Source organism: Symphalangus syndactylus, chromosome 3, assembly GCF_028878055.3.
Source record: "Symphalangus syndactylus isolate Jambi chromosome 3, NHGRI_mSymSyn1-v2.1_pri, whole genome shotgun sequence".
NCBI classification, from domain to species: Eukaryota; Metazoa; Chordata; class Mammalia; order Primates; family Hylobatidae; genus Symphalangus; species Symphalangus syndactylus.
This window is the reverse complement of record NC_072425.2, coordinates 137,072,003-137,086,078: the sequence shown is the minus strand read 5'-3', so window position 1 is coordinate 137,086,078 and position 14,076 is coordinate 137,072,003. Positions and strand designations below refer to the sequence as shown.

The 14,076-nt window shown below is 50.2% G+C and overlaps 1 long non-coding RNA gene across 1 annotated transcript; it reads left to right on the top strand.

The window, feature by feature from the left end:
• Positions 1 to 4,206: 4,206 nt before the first annotated feature.
• Positions 4,207 to 10,969, top strand: LOC129478411 (uncharacterized). Its single transcript, XR_008656429.1, has 4 exons — positions 4,207 to 4,340; positions 9,475 to 9,650; positions 10,051 to 10,340; positions 10,707 to 10,969. It is a non-coding gene; the product is annotated as an uncharacterized lncRNA (long non-coding RNA).
• Positions 10,970 to 14,076: the final 3,107 nt, after the last annotated feature.

The following is a 14,076-nucleotide window of genomic DNA, read 5'->3' as shown; positions in this document are numbered from 1 at the left end:
ACAAAATTAGCTGGGAGTGGTGGTGTGGCGTGTGCCTATAATCCCAGTTACTCAGGAGGCTGAGGCAGGAGAATCACTTGAACCCAGGAGGCGGAGTCACAGTGAGCCGAGATCGCACCATTGCACTCCGGCCTGGGTAAAAAGAGTGAAACTCCATCTCAAAAAAAGAAAAAAAAAAATCCAGGCCAGTTAGGCCAGGGGCCATGAGGGATGCCCTATCTGGAGCTGGAAAGGCCAGACAGGAAATCTGAATCTTCTGCTCAGATGTTTGGCCTCCTGGGAATGTCCCTATGGAACCCAAAAGACCCTAACCCACCCTTTCTACTATAACTCAAGGGATTATCTTAGGGAAAGAATAAGGTCCCTGATATGGTTTGGGTCTGTGTCCCCACCCAAATCTCATGTCAAAGATAACCCCCATTACTGGAGGTGGGCCCTTGTGGGAGATGATTGTATCATGGGAGCAAAATTTCCCCTTTGGTGCTGTTCTTACGATAGTGAGTGTGTGATCATGAGATCTGGTTTTTTAAAAGTTTGTAGCATCTTCCCCTCTCTCTCTCTTCTTCCAGCTTTGGCCAAACATGCCTGCCTCCTCTTCGCCTTCCCCAGTGATTATATATTTCCTGAGGCCTCCCCAGCCATGCTTGCTATACAGCCTATGAAACCATGAGCAAATTTAACCTCTTTTCTTTATAAATTACCCAGTCTCAGGTATTTCTTTATAGCAGTGTGAAAACAAACTAATATGGTCCCTAAGCACCATCTTATCTATTTTGGGGACATACTTTCCATAGTAGGCCCAGGTCAGCAGAGCTTCCAGGGCCTGAGGGCCATGATCCTGCCAGTAAGAAGTATCATCTTGATGCCAGGAAAGGAGGAGTGAAGGGAGGGATGGAAAGTAACTTTGGGTAAACACTTAGTATGGCTCCAGTACTTTACACACTTCGTTTTATTTAACCATTGCCTAATACCCTGTGTAAAGTTAATAGTTTCCCTGTCTTATGAATGAATAGAATGGAAGTTCACAGAGAGGCTGATGGTCTTCAAGACCATAGAGCTTCTTAATGGCACAGCTGAGATTCCAGACCAGCCCCATTCAACATGGTGCTACGATGACTTCTCTCTTCCTCTCTGTTTTGGGAACACATTCATGGAGGGGTTACTGGAAGTCAAAAGGTTCACTGTCCTGGGTCTCCATCATTCAGTAGATAAGCCAGAAGTCCCACAGAGCCGGAAGTCCCCAGATAGTCACTACTGCATAAAGGACAGAGCCCAGGACTCAGACACATGCTCAGTGACCCTAGTTAGGTCACACCCTCACTCTCCTTTGTGTCCTCACATGTAAAATGGGAGGTCTGGTTGGCCTATATGCTTCCAACATCCCTCCCAGATCTGACCTCAGGCTCCAGTGGGCTGCTTTCATATCCTGCAAATGCTGAGGCAGACCAGGCCAGGGTCAGGTTCACTATGCCCAGCAGGAAGGAAAGGATGCCATTCTTAACTTGACCTTCATTGCTGGTCATCCCTCCAGGCCCTGACACTTCGGGTCCAAATTAAAGAGTAGGAATAAGAGACTTGAGAAGAATGAGAACCCTTAGCCCCCAGCCTCCATATTTTCTTTAATAGGTTTAGCCAACTAGAACAGTGGTTCTTCCTTGGTTGCACAGTGGAATCACTTGAAAAATGATAGAAGCAATTTGAAAAATGCTGATGCCTGAGCCTCACCCCTGAGATTCTGTTTTAATTGGTCTGGGGTGTGGCCCAGACATTGGAATTTTAAAAAGGTTCCTGGGTAACACTAATGTGTAGGTTGAGAACAACTGAGTTAGAATAGATTGCATTACCCTTCGTACCCCATGGCAATATTTTGAGAAAGTGATGGCCTAGCCTTCTGATCGGAACAGCTGGACTTTTATTATTCGTCCCAAAGAGGGGCTACAGGATTGCCATGTGTCCTGTCCCTGGACACTCCAGATAGCCCTGCTTGCTGTGTGTTGGGTGAAAATGCTCCTATAATTTTCATTTTAGCCTCTCGATCTTCCCAAATACCAAGTTTTCTGGCTGCAGGGCACTGGCCAAGAAAGAGAAGTATGAAGGCATTGTCCAGGCAGCAACAATGTCCTGTTGGTTAACGTGCCACCCCACCAACTGAGTCCAGGGAAACCAGGGCTTTGGATTGCAGAAGCAGCAAGGAGGGCTTGACCTGCTCACCCTAAGGAAATGCCACTAACCTGGGCCTGGGTAACCTTGGAGTTGCTGTTGGGCAGGGCAGGGCTGGGATTTATTCCTTCAGTCATTCAAGTGCTAAGTCCTGCACTTGGCCATCAGGGCAGGGTTGCAGGACGGTGGTGGGGGAGAGGGAAGGGGAGCGGGGCCCCTTTGGGGCTGTCTTAGCTCTAGGCCCTCCCTGTTAGTGCTGGCTCATCAGCCACTCAGATCCATGCATCAGGGACACAAAATATCTAAAATCTCAGGCCACAGCTGCCTAAAGTGTGTTGGTGGGAGAGGACGAACTAAATCCCTGTTTTCATTTCTTCCCCCAAATGGAGCTCACGTAAAGCCTTTAAACCATCGGCTTTTGTCTGTTTTTAGTGTCCAATTTAGGGCTTTGCAGGGGCTCCCTCCTGGGCTTTCTCAATGGATTTATATCACAGCCAGATAGCGTCTTCGAAAGCTCATCTGAGCTGGAAAATAGAGAAACATCCTTCTCTATTGTCAAGTGACAAGTGATGGCACCCAGGCAACTGGCTTGAGCGCACAGGGAACCCACTATGGATGCCATGGCTGGGGTGGGCCCTGTCTTGAGAGGGGGCCAGCCAGAGAGGGGAGGAAGGGAGAGGCCACAGCAGGGTTCTGAATTGTCTTTCTACTTCTGAGAGCAGGGACTCCAACCCTGAAAGCTTTTCAACAAAGCACTAACTGTCCTCTCGGCCCGTCACCTGTGGGCATGAAGATGTCAGCTCCCTGGCCAACCACCAGGTGCCATTCGCAGAGACGTGTGCATGGGGGATGGAGTGGAGGGGGCAGAAGAAGCCTGCTCTGGCTTGCCTGGTAGCAAACAACAGCCCTCTTCTTTTAGCTGGGCTGACTTCTTCCAGCTTCCACCAGGAGCTGCATTAACCCCCTATTCTCTGCCTAGTTTTCCTCTCCTAAGTGGGGCATTTATCTGTTTTTTCTCCCCATGCACATTTTTTTTCTTTCTGGAGACAAAGTCTTGCTCTGTCACCCAAGCTGCAGTGCAGTGGCATGATTTCAGCTCACATGCACATTTTTGAGCAGCTACTATATGCCAGGCAGTGCTAGGTATGGGGACTCCCATCCTCAGGTTGCTCATGGTGAGTGTGAGAGACAGAGAAGCAAGTAGGTGAAGTGGAGGCAGCAGTCCCTTGTAAAGAGGGAAGGAAGCATTAGGCATTGGGTTGATCCAAATTGGAGCAGGGAACCTGGCCTGGTGGCTCAGGAGTCTTCCCAGAGCAGAGGCCCAAGGACCGTAAATATCCCAGGTAGGAGTATAGAGACAGAAGCCTTCTTTACCCTAAGAGATCGAGGCCTGATGAGTATTCATAGGATTTCCAGGGCATTCCTAGTTTATACTTGTTGTCCTGGCAACATTTTCATTCTAAAAATGTCACAGTTTGGATGTCAAATAGCCATAGGTCAGAACTGTTTCTGAAAACCTATGAATACTATATTCATAGGGCATGTGTCACCCAGGGCTGGAATTCTGCTTTGTGATGCAGAGTCAGCATGCCTGGTGCATCTTTGCGAGTATACATGGTGAAGGAGTATTGTGCAGAGTGTGTGTGTTGCTCCATTGTGTCACTAGACATATTGAAAGTGACTTGGTGATTGGACATAGCAGTCATAGACACAGTAGAGAGCATTTCTCGACTGAAGTCCAGAAAGGGAAAGGAGAGGAGTAAAGAGGAAAAGAGAACAGTGGTGGGTGCCTATAAAGAGTCACACACCTTGCTGCGTGCTCTATATGTGGGCTATTGTTTGTTCTCACAATGAATCTGAGTAGTAGATATAGCATGCCCGTTTTCCAGATGAGGAAACTGAGGGTTAGAGAGATTCTATAACTTGTGCAAGGTTATAGGCTCTAAGTAGCAGATTAGTTCTGACTGGAAGCCAGCGTTTCCTCTGGCCTCTGTGGCATCACAACTCAATGGGAGTATGACTTGGGCAGCTCCAGCTGGCTCCTCTGCTAGTCTTGCCACAGTCACCAGTTTTGGAGGAGTGAGAGAGGAGCTTTCCACTCCTCTGAGAATGTCGAGAGTCTGTCTTAGCCCTCGACGCCTCAGTCTTTGTAGATCTCATCCCAGGACCCCAAGGGAGAGGTAGGAAGAGGGGCCTCCACTGGGGAGAAGGCCAGAGACATGCTGGGCTCTCTTTGGGGTCTGGCCCTGTCCCCGCCAGCCGTGGGCTCTTGGGCACATGATGGGTGTGCATGAATGAGCCAAAAGATCCTGCCAGCGTTGGTGTGGCTATGACTCCCAAGTTTCTGTCCCCACTTTTACCATGGGCCCATTCTGATTCTGGGGGTTAAATGTGGGAAAATAGCATCTTCAAAAACCCTGCTGCCTTCTCCTTGCAATATTGGAAAAGCAGATTCCTTGGCCATAGCTAGGGCTGAGGGTCCAGAGAGGTTAAATGGCAGCCATGGAGGCTGCCTTTGCCACCGTGGGGACATCTGCTGTGAGGGTGCTGTCTGAAGCTCTGCTCCCTGGCCACTGCTTTGCCCTGGGCTCCAGGTCCCTAGAAGGGACAAGGATTGGGGATTGGTTAGGAATCCCAAGGGAGCTCTTTCCTGGGTTTGGGTCATGGAGGAGGCTGGGGCTGCTTGTTCCAGGCTCTTGAGCAAATAGCCCTGCCAAGACTTGCCTCTGCAAAGTTCCATTGGCATGAACCCCCTTGGCTGGCATCCCTTCCCAACGTCAGAGCCCTGCCCTGGCCCTGGCTCCCAAGCTCAGAACACCTGCCTTGTCCCTGCCCCCACAGGGGGACAGTGGTTCCTGCTGATTAGCCAGGGCTGAGCTGCGGATTAGAATAGGACAAAACCATGAAGGAAGGAGATCATTTGCATACCCAGACTTGTTCAGGTGGTGGTGTCAGGGGTGTGCCAGAACACTGAGCTCTCACGTCGCCTCTCCCAGGTGTGAGAGCTGGCCTCGCCTGCAAAGCACCAGGTGGGGCTCCACCTGGGTGTTCCTGGTTGGAACTGTGGCCCTGGCTTGAGGATACCTATAGACTATAAGGGTGCCAGCACCAATCATCTGAGGGCATGAGGAGAGACAGAAAGACCCTGTTCTCTGACCTTATGCCCAATAGGGCCAAGGACACTGAGCACATTATCAGCCCCTGCTGGCTGTCTTTACCTCTTACCCCCCTGGCTGTGACACCAACCTCCAACCAGGGGCCCGGTGCCTGCAATCCTGGGGACTCACTGCAGAACTGCAGCATCTGTTTTTCCAAACTAGGGCCATCAAACTCCACCCTCAGAGCAATTTCACACATTTCTTTGTGTTTGTGATACAGTGCGACTTTGCTCTGCCCCCCTCTGCCCCATAAATGCCCCCAGGTCAGAGGGTGCCTCTCACAAAGCATCCAGGGTCATTCTGGGCCTGGAAGGAACTCCTGTGTGGTGTCACTTGAATAAGAAGCCAGGCAAAGTGTGTCCATGTGAAACAAATAATTGGGTATATCTGGTACCTGAGGGAGTATTTCACATCTGCATTCTCATTCAAGTTTTCTACTGTGTACTGTGAGGTGAGCAGGACAAGGATTATCACCCTTGTGATACTTTCTAGATAAGGAAACCCAGGACCTAGGAGGCCAAGACCAGGGCAAGAGTCAGGCAGAGAGACCAGAGCGCAGGCTGTGTGGGCTCCTTCCACTATGCAGCAATCAATGCTCCCTCCCCTGTGTGGGCTCTTTGGGTCTAACCTGGGAACCAGGAGACTTGTGAGTGCTGAGCAGCTGTGCCCCAGCCCGAGCCACAGGGGGGCCTCACATTGAGAAGCCCACACTGTGTCGGCCTCCAACGAGCCTGGAACCAACGGTGCCCCATAGAGAGGGCCCTGTGGGGAGGAGGCTAGCCATGCAGACAGCCTGCTGCTAGGTGTGCGGTGGAACCGCGTAGCTATTTGCAGATCTGGTCACCACCATGCTGAGTGCCAGGGAGGAGGGAATGGGGAGACATTAAGCCCATGAGACAGGAACACAGTGCCTGGTGAAACAGAGCCAGCCGGTGCCAATGCAAGTATTGACTGAGTTCATAACCTAATCTGCCCGTGGGACGGGGAACATTTGACAGAATGCATCAGCCGGGGGTGGTGAGCCAGGCGCTGGGAGAGTGAGCGAGACAGGACCACGCGGGGATGCCCTTGACCACGACTGCCTTCTCTCAGGGTCTTCCCACCCTGATGATCCCGAGGAACCCAACGTGCCCCCTACGGCAATTCCATCCATTTCCAACCCCTCATTGGCTTCACATGGGCTTCCCGGGCTCATTGCTCAGCTGCGTGGAATCTGCTGAAGCCACAGCACTGAGCTGAAGCTCACTGGTTCTTGAATGTCACTAGCTGCTCCTGTCCCTGGGCCATTCAATGTCAGTGTCTGCCCTGTGGCTCTTCCTTGCTTTCTAGCTGCCAGTCAGCCGCTTCCCGTCTTCCTCTCTTCAGTCCTCTCTCCCTTCCCCAGTGCACCTTAAACTCTTCTGGCTGCACTGATGGGCTCTTCTTTCTAGCATTTCTGTCTGATCTCTGACCCTAACCCTGTCCTGGCCTGGGAGTGCCCTGAGGTCCTGACTGCCCTTCTTGGCTCCCAGGCAGGGCTCAGTCCCGGGAGATGGGCCTTAGGAGGTGCAGACTCCTGCTGGGCCCACTCAGCATTTTCCACAGCAGGTGGGCAGGCAGTCACATGGTCACATGGCCCATCCCAAATCTCTACATCACAACCCAGATTTTCTCCATTAAGGGTATCGATTTCCTCGGCTGAACTGCTGGGATCAAAGGCAGCCTTGGCAACTCGGCAGTTCATTAAGTCCCGGCTGTCCCAGGGGACTGGCCTGGTGGATAAACATGTGAGCAGGAGGCCATGCTGGGACCTTGAGGGCAGCCTGCTGCCAGGAGTGCTCAGGCTGGACCTGGGCAGGGCGGCAGGAAGGGCAGACCTCAGGCTGCCTTTTTGTCCTCTCCCTCCAGGAACTGGGCTTTGGGGCCCTCCCCAGGGCCAGCAGGAACCATATGGGGATACTGCACCTGCTCCCACCCTGCTCCTGCCATTTTCCTGCCTGCCCTCCCACCAGATACCTGCCAGGCCTTGTGCTGGGCACTGAAGATGCAGAGCTTCCTAAGCCTCTGACCCCACCCTCAAGGAGCTCCCACTCCAGTGAGGAAGGCAGACCCCATACCATAGCGTTACCAGGCTGCGTACTAACATCTGATCGTCAGAACCATTCCCACCTCAGAGATTGTGTGACAGGCCACCTGTTTCAACCACAGCATTTCCTCTAGATTTTTGTTCTTGCTTTTCAAAGCTACTCACTGGAAAAATTTTGGATGATACAGACCCTGAAGCACAAAGTAGAACATGAAATTTACACTAATCAAGGCTGTTGGTTTTTCCAACTTCCCTTCCCTCTGCCTGATCTGGAGATGGAGGTAAAGCAGAGCACACCTGGATGGGGTTGGCCCTGCGTCTCAGGTCAACAGTGTCTGTCCTCCACAGGTGAGGGTGACCTGAGATGGTGCCAGGAGGGAGGATGCAGCTGTCCTCTTGCCCCCAGCCCCCGACCCTGAACTTTCTCCTCCTGAGCTCCAATCCGCCTTCACTTCCTATGTGTTCTCTCTCATTGCCCCCAACTCACATGAATGTGAGCACTTAGATGCAAAGACTTTCTAGGGAAATTAAAGCTGTAGAGTATCCCCACTCCTTCCTTCTTTCACTCCCTTATCCTGAGGACTAAGAGGAAGAGCTGAAGGGGCAACACTCCAGGGGACTATTAGAGGCCAGGGGACAAGCAGGCCTGGCAACAAGCCACGGTTGCAGGTGCTGACCGGCCCCCCCATCCCTGCCCACTGGGTGCCCAGAGTGCGTGAGGTGGAGGTGGCCCTAGAGGTGGAAGAGCTGCCCCCTGAACATGCAGGGCCTGTGGTTTCACTGAAGACAGCAGGTTAACATGGATGAAACAGGATGAGACAGGGCAGGCTGGCTTGTGGTCTTTTCTGAGTGACCCCTAAACCAGGGACTCAGACAGGTCTGGGGCTGGGGAAGCTGCTGGATGGGAGCATTTTCCCCGGTTCCTATAATGCAAAATAACAGTCACTTCCCTTGCTCCAAATCTTCATTGCTGGCTGCAGTCAGAGTCTGGACTCTTGCCCACACTTCGTTCTTCTCCAATCACAGGGAGGGGTTGGTGGAGTCACTCGCTTGCCCAGTCATTCCATCAGCAGATGTTTGCTGAGTGCTGATTGGGTGCCAGGCACTGTGCCTGACCCTGGGGACACAATGCTGAGCAAAACAGACGTGGCCTCTTTCCCCTAGTGGACCTACATCTGAAGGCAAGCATCCCAGTTTTCAGCTTGAAACAACCCGGCAGCTCCAGGGATGGGACAGGCAGGTGGAGAGAGGAGGTTGTGTCGAGACTGTATAAAGACTCAGACTGAACCCTTACTCTTAAATTAGGCAGAGTTCTACTACTGCCCCCCAAACACCCTTCCCCAAAGAAGGGCTGCTGGGAAGGGGTGTGGGGATAGGGAACCAACATTTGTTCAGCTCTGAAAGTGCTAGGCATAGGGTAGGCTGAGTGACTCACATTTCTTGTCTTAATCCTCACCAAAACCCTGGGAGGTGAATATCATAATCCCAATTTGCAGACCAGGAAGCTGAGGCTCAATGGAACAAATTATCTCATCACTAAAGTGGGTAATGCATAACCAGGTCTGGCTGCAGGGCCTATGCGTTTTCCACAACATCAATTGTCTCTGGGAAACATACAAGACCTTTGTTCTCCCCTCTGAGCACTGCAGACAGGTGAAGACCTTGACCCCCTGGGAAATTGCTGCCACTTTCTGCTTTGAAGAAAATGATAGAGGAAGTGCCAGAGTGAACTCTCTTCCCTTTTTAAACGTCGGCCTCTCTTTTCCCTCCTGCATCTTCCTAGTCCTGGAAATCCCTGTTGTCCCCGCCTTTGTCCCAGAAAATCCCAAAAATGCTTCACGTGAGTCTATTTAAATCCCCACTCTCAGCACTCAGGACCGGTTCTGGTTTCCTGGTGTGGCCTGGGCCTCCATCTGGTTTGGAGGCTATTTTGATCCACCGGATGCAGATTAGCTGCTGCGATCTGGGGCTGAGCTGCTGGAGAGATGCCTTTATCTACAGAAGGACAATTTGAAAACTAACTCAAAGCATCGAGAACAAATAAATAAATTTCTCTTTCTGTTCCCAGCACTCTCCATCCCATTTCTACAGGTAATTGCTGAAGGATTTTTGCTTCAAACAAGCTCTTGTTTGCATCAAGTGTGGGGTGCAGCAAAGTGGACTCGGGACTGGCTGATGTCTGGCTAGAAATGCCAGGCAAGGGAAACAGTGACTCTAGTGGGGTCAGGAGAGGGGCATCTGCTGGCCCAGGAGCCCAAGGCAGAGGGGTGAGTCTTTCTGAGGTCAGTATCAGGTCCATTCATTTGCTCTAATGTAAGCCTTCTTGGGCAGGAATCATCTTCTCCTTCTCTAATCATCAAGGAAAGGGGCCTTCAGTCCTGCGCTGGCCTGGGCCCAGATGAGGGATGTTAATTTCATTGTCAGTGTCTTGATGTTTCAGGAGCTCATGGCACTTGAAAATATGGGCTTTGCATCATGCAGGTGGGTAGCGATGAGGGCTACCCTTGCTTGCTTGGGAGGCAGAGGGGGCTCAGAGGTGGGAGGTAAAAAAGCTTGCAGCTTCTGAGAAGCTGTGGGTACAAGGGAAGAGGATGAGAAGGAGAGAAGCCTGAACATCTGTAAACTTCTCATTTATTCTTCACAAAGACTTCATTGTCCCCCTTATAGGTGAGGCGACTCTGAGGCAGGAGGTCCAAGTTTGCTGGACAATGGCAGAAACAGAATTCAAACACCTGTCTTCTAGGAGAAGTTCTGGTCTCTCCTCGGTGCTGCCGCTGCCCCAGGAAGAGTTTCCAGGAGCTGACAAGCATTCAGGTTAGTCAAGATGGGATCAGATTGAGAAAAGGAGAAGGGAGAGCATATTCGTTCTCTTTCTACCTCCCTCCCACAGCCTTTCATGCTGATCTCATCTGACGAGGCTGCTTCCTTCTCCCTGGACTCTACAAGCTCCTGTCATGGTCAGAGGCAATGTTGTCCACAGTGGGTGGCCAGCCTTGATCTAGCAGTAAGGGATGGATTCTTTATTTCAGTGACGTGGGGCTCAGGGTAATGAAAGTGATCATCAAAAAGCAAAAGTAAAGTTGTCCTCACAGGGTTAACAAGAATTCTGGGCAGAAATAAGGCTATAATTAGGCATTAATCAGGCTGCACTTTGACCCACTTCCTTGTAACTGACAGACACGGTAGGACTAGATACTGGCCGTTTGCATCCCTAATGTTCCTGTAGATGGGATTTCTGATGTTAGAGCTATAAGGCTTTTGTTTAAGATAGACAGGATCTTTGACATTAGAGTCATAAGGCTCCTATTTAAAAATTGCTTAAGATGTTTCTCAGATCCTGAATTCCAGCAAAACAGATGATACTAACAAGTTTGAGGAATGGAATCAGTATGAGAACACAGTTTCTTCATCTCCCTGTCCCAGAACTTCACCCTGGACTCCTCGACCAATCAACAATCTCCACACTTCAGCCCACTCTAAAACTCCTAAAATCCCAAGCCCCAAACTCCTCTGGGAGATGGATTTGAGGCTTCCTCCCGTTTCCTTATGTGGCAGCCCTATCATTAAACCTCTTTCTCTGCTGCAACCTGATGTACTTGGTGTATTGACTTGCCATGCACATTGGGCAAGGGATCTATTACGCTTACAAGAGCACCTAAAAGGGCTACACTGGGCTGGGTGTGGGGCAGAGTAAATGGGAATGGGAACACTCTGGACCTTGGAGCATGCTGGTGAACCCTGAGCCTTCGGTCTAGGCTCATCTTGTGCTGATGGGGCACATGGCCTTCTCTCGCAGACCTAGACAGTGGATAGAGGTGACAGCATTAGGGACCTTGCATTTGTATGCTTGCCTGAGAGGCCACTATGATCACCCCTCTTTATAGATGAGAACAGAAGGCTCAAAGAAGTCAAGCCCAAAGTTGAATACATAGCAAGGTGTGGATCCAGTATTTGCATCCAGGAGTGTCCCATTTCAAACCTAAAATTTCTACTAAAGAGAGGAACAAACAAAAACATCAACAACTACAAGTAATGTTTCTGGAGGGCTAACTTCATAGTGTATTTTGCTGGGCACTTTGAATACAGCATCTCACATAGCTCTCTTAGGGTCCCTATTTTGCACATAAGGAAACTGAAGCTGTGATAGGTTCACACATTGCCATGAGTAACACAAATCTTAAGCCAGGGCCAGCCCCAAAGCCTATGCTCTTAACCTGAAGACACCCTGCCACTCAAAATGTATACCTGAACAGAAAAGACCAAGTGCTAACATTTTATGCCGGGCAAATGTAGGTACTATTTGGATTGAAGGACAAGAGAAGGGAGTTCAGGGAGAGAGCATGTGTTGAATCCCTTCCTTCCTGCCTGCCTGCCTTGGTCTCAGCCCCTGTTGGAGTGAGCACTGAGCAAAGTGTAGCATATACCTCTGGGGTTTTGGGGGGTTTTTTTGACCTAGGATCTGGCTCTGTTGCCCAGACTGGAGTGCAGTTGCATGACCATGGCTCACTGTAGCCTCGATCTCCTGTGCCCAAAGGATCCTTCCATCTCAGCTGGAACTATAGACACATGCTGCCATGCCCCACTAATATTTTTTTGTTTTAATTGGGAGATGGGGTCTCGCTATATTGCCCAGGGTGCTCTCAAACTCCTGGGCTCAAGTAATCCTCCTGCCTTGGCCTCCCAAAGTACTGGGATTCTAGGCATGAGCCACCATGCCCGGCCCAGTATATGCCTTTGTTTATGTGCCTACCATGTGGCTGGAATGGAGCTCTATGAGGACAGATCTGGGCCATGTTTCTTTAGTATCCAGCTGAGGTGTAACAAGAGTTCATAGTAACAAGTGCTTGCAGATGAGGAAGCAAGGCCCAAATAGGCTAAGCTGTCCTGAAACCCAGAACTCTAAATTGTCAGTGGTGGCAGATCAGACATCTGTGAGTTTGTAGAGGATGCTGTTTTTGAGTACAGTTGACCCTTGAACAACACAGATTTGAACTGTGTGGGTCCACTTATATGTGAATTTTCTTTAGCCTCTGCCACCCCTGAGACAGCAGCCAACCCCTCCTCTTGCCCACCAGCCTACTTAACAAAAAGAAGACAAGGATGAAGACCTTTATGAGGATCCACTTCCACGTAACGAATAGTAAATATATTTTCTCCTCCTTATGACTTTCAAATAACATTCTCTTTTCTCTAGCTTGCTTTATTATAAGAATACAGTATATAATACATATACAAAATATGTGTTAATTGACTGTTTATGTTTTCAGTAAGGATGCAGGTCAACAGTAGGCTATTAGTAGTTAAGTTTTGGGGAAGGCAAAATTATACGCAGATTTTCAATCATGGGGAGGAGTCAGCACAGCCCCTTAACCCCTGCATTGTTTAAGGGTTAACCATACAAACACCTTCCTAAAGTCCCTCCAATCACCCCATAAAATCACCTGATTTTTCTTCTTCCCTTAGGTCAGTTCTGCTACTGCCCTCTGCAATGTTAAGAGCTAAGAATGTAGAAGTCAAACTCGTAGCACAGGGAAGTCCAGGTTGTGCGTAAGTTTCATGACGTTCATTTTGTAGGTACCAAAGCAGAGGTTCTGCAGAGGGCAATGCTACAAACGTAGACCTTTAGTCCTGCTAGAAGGCCAAGATCCCCCAGCAATAAGTTGGAAATGACAGCTCCACCCTCAAGGCTTAGACCTTCCCTGGGTCCTCTCCCTCCGAGTGAGTGGTGTGGGCCTACACACCACCAGACATGATTCGCCGTCAGGCTCGCGCTCGAGGAATGCAGGAGCTGACTGGGTGAGATGCTCGGAGCCAGCGCGCTCTGCACGGCCCTGGTGGCGGAGGAGATGGATTTAGATGGTCCAATTTTTGTGGCTACTTTCCATTTGTGACAGGGGATAGGCTTTCTATATATGGTAATGATGTAAAATTCCGTTTTAAAAAGCATTTAAGTAAAGAAAATGAGTTAATTTAGAGGCAAGAATGAAATAATGTGATTTAACTTTAGAGAAACAGAGATTAAAGGGGATCTGAAAAGGTACTCCTGCCCCAGAATTCTCTCCCCCAGCAGTTCATGGAACTGGGACAAGGTGCTGCCCATTCTGGGAAGCTGCTGTTCAAGCTGCAGGCTTCCAGAGCCAAAGGCTGCCCAGTCCAATCCTCACTGCAGGAATGAAGAGATGGAAGCCTGACCACAGGTCACCGAGGGGGAGTCACCAATGACAGCTTCTGAAGGAGCCTGGCTTTGATTCAGTTTCCCACTCAGAGCCAGGAGCTCAGGGCTTGGCTGATCCCCACTATCCATGTCCCCTCAGTAAAGTAGAGAAGCTCTGGGCAAGGTTTTATGCACAGTGTGCTTTAAAACAACCTAGGGAGCCTTGAAACAATACATTTGACTGGGCCCTGTCCCCAGAGATTCTGATTAGGTGGTCTGATTTGGGGGCAAGATTCAGGGATGCTGTTCTTTAAAAATCTCCCCACCAGCCCACCCTAAGCTGGAGACTAAGGTCTTGACATGAGATGCCTGGGCTGTACGGGACTCGGTTTACCCCATCCCCCTTCAGCATTCTCAAGGCTCATCCAGTCCCTAATCAGAAAGAGAAAACAAACAGACAGGGGTGGGGGGTGAGGGGAGAGAGTGAAAGAGAGAGAGAGTGAGAGAGAGAGAGACAGAGAGGAGGAGGACAGGAGAGA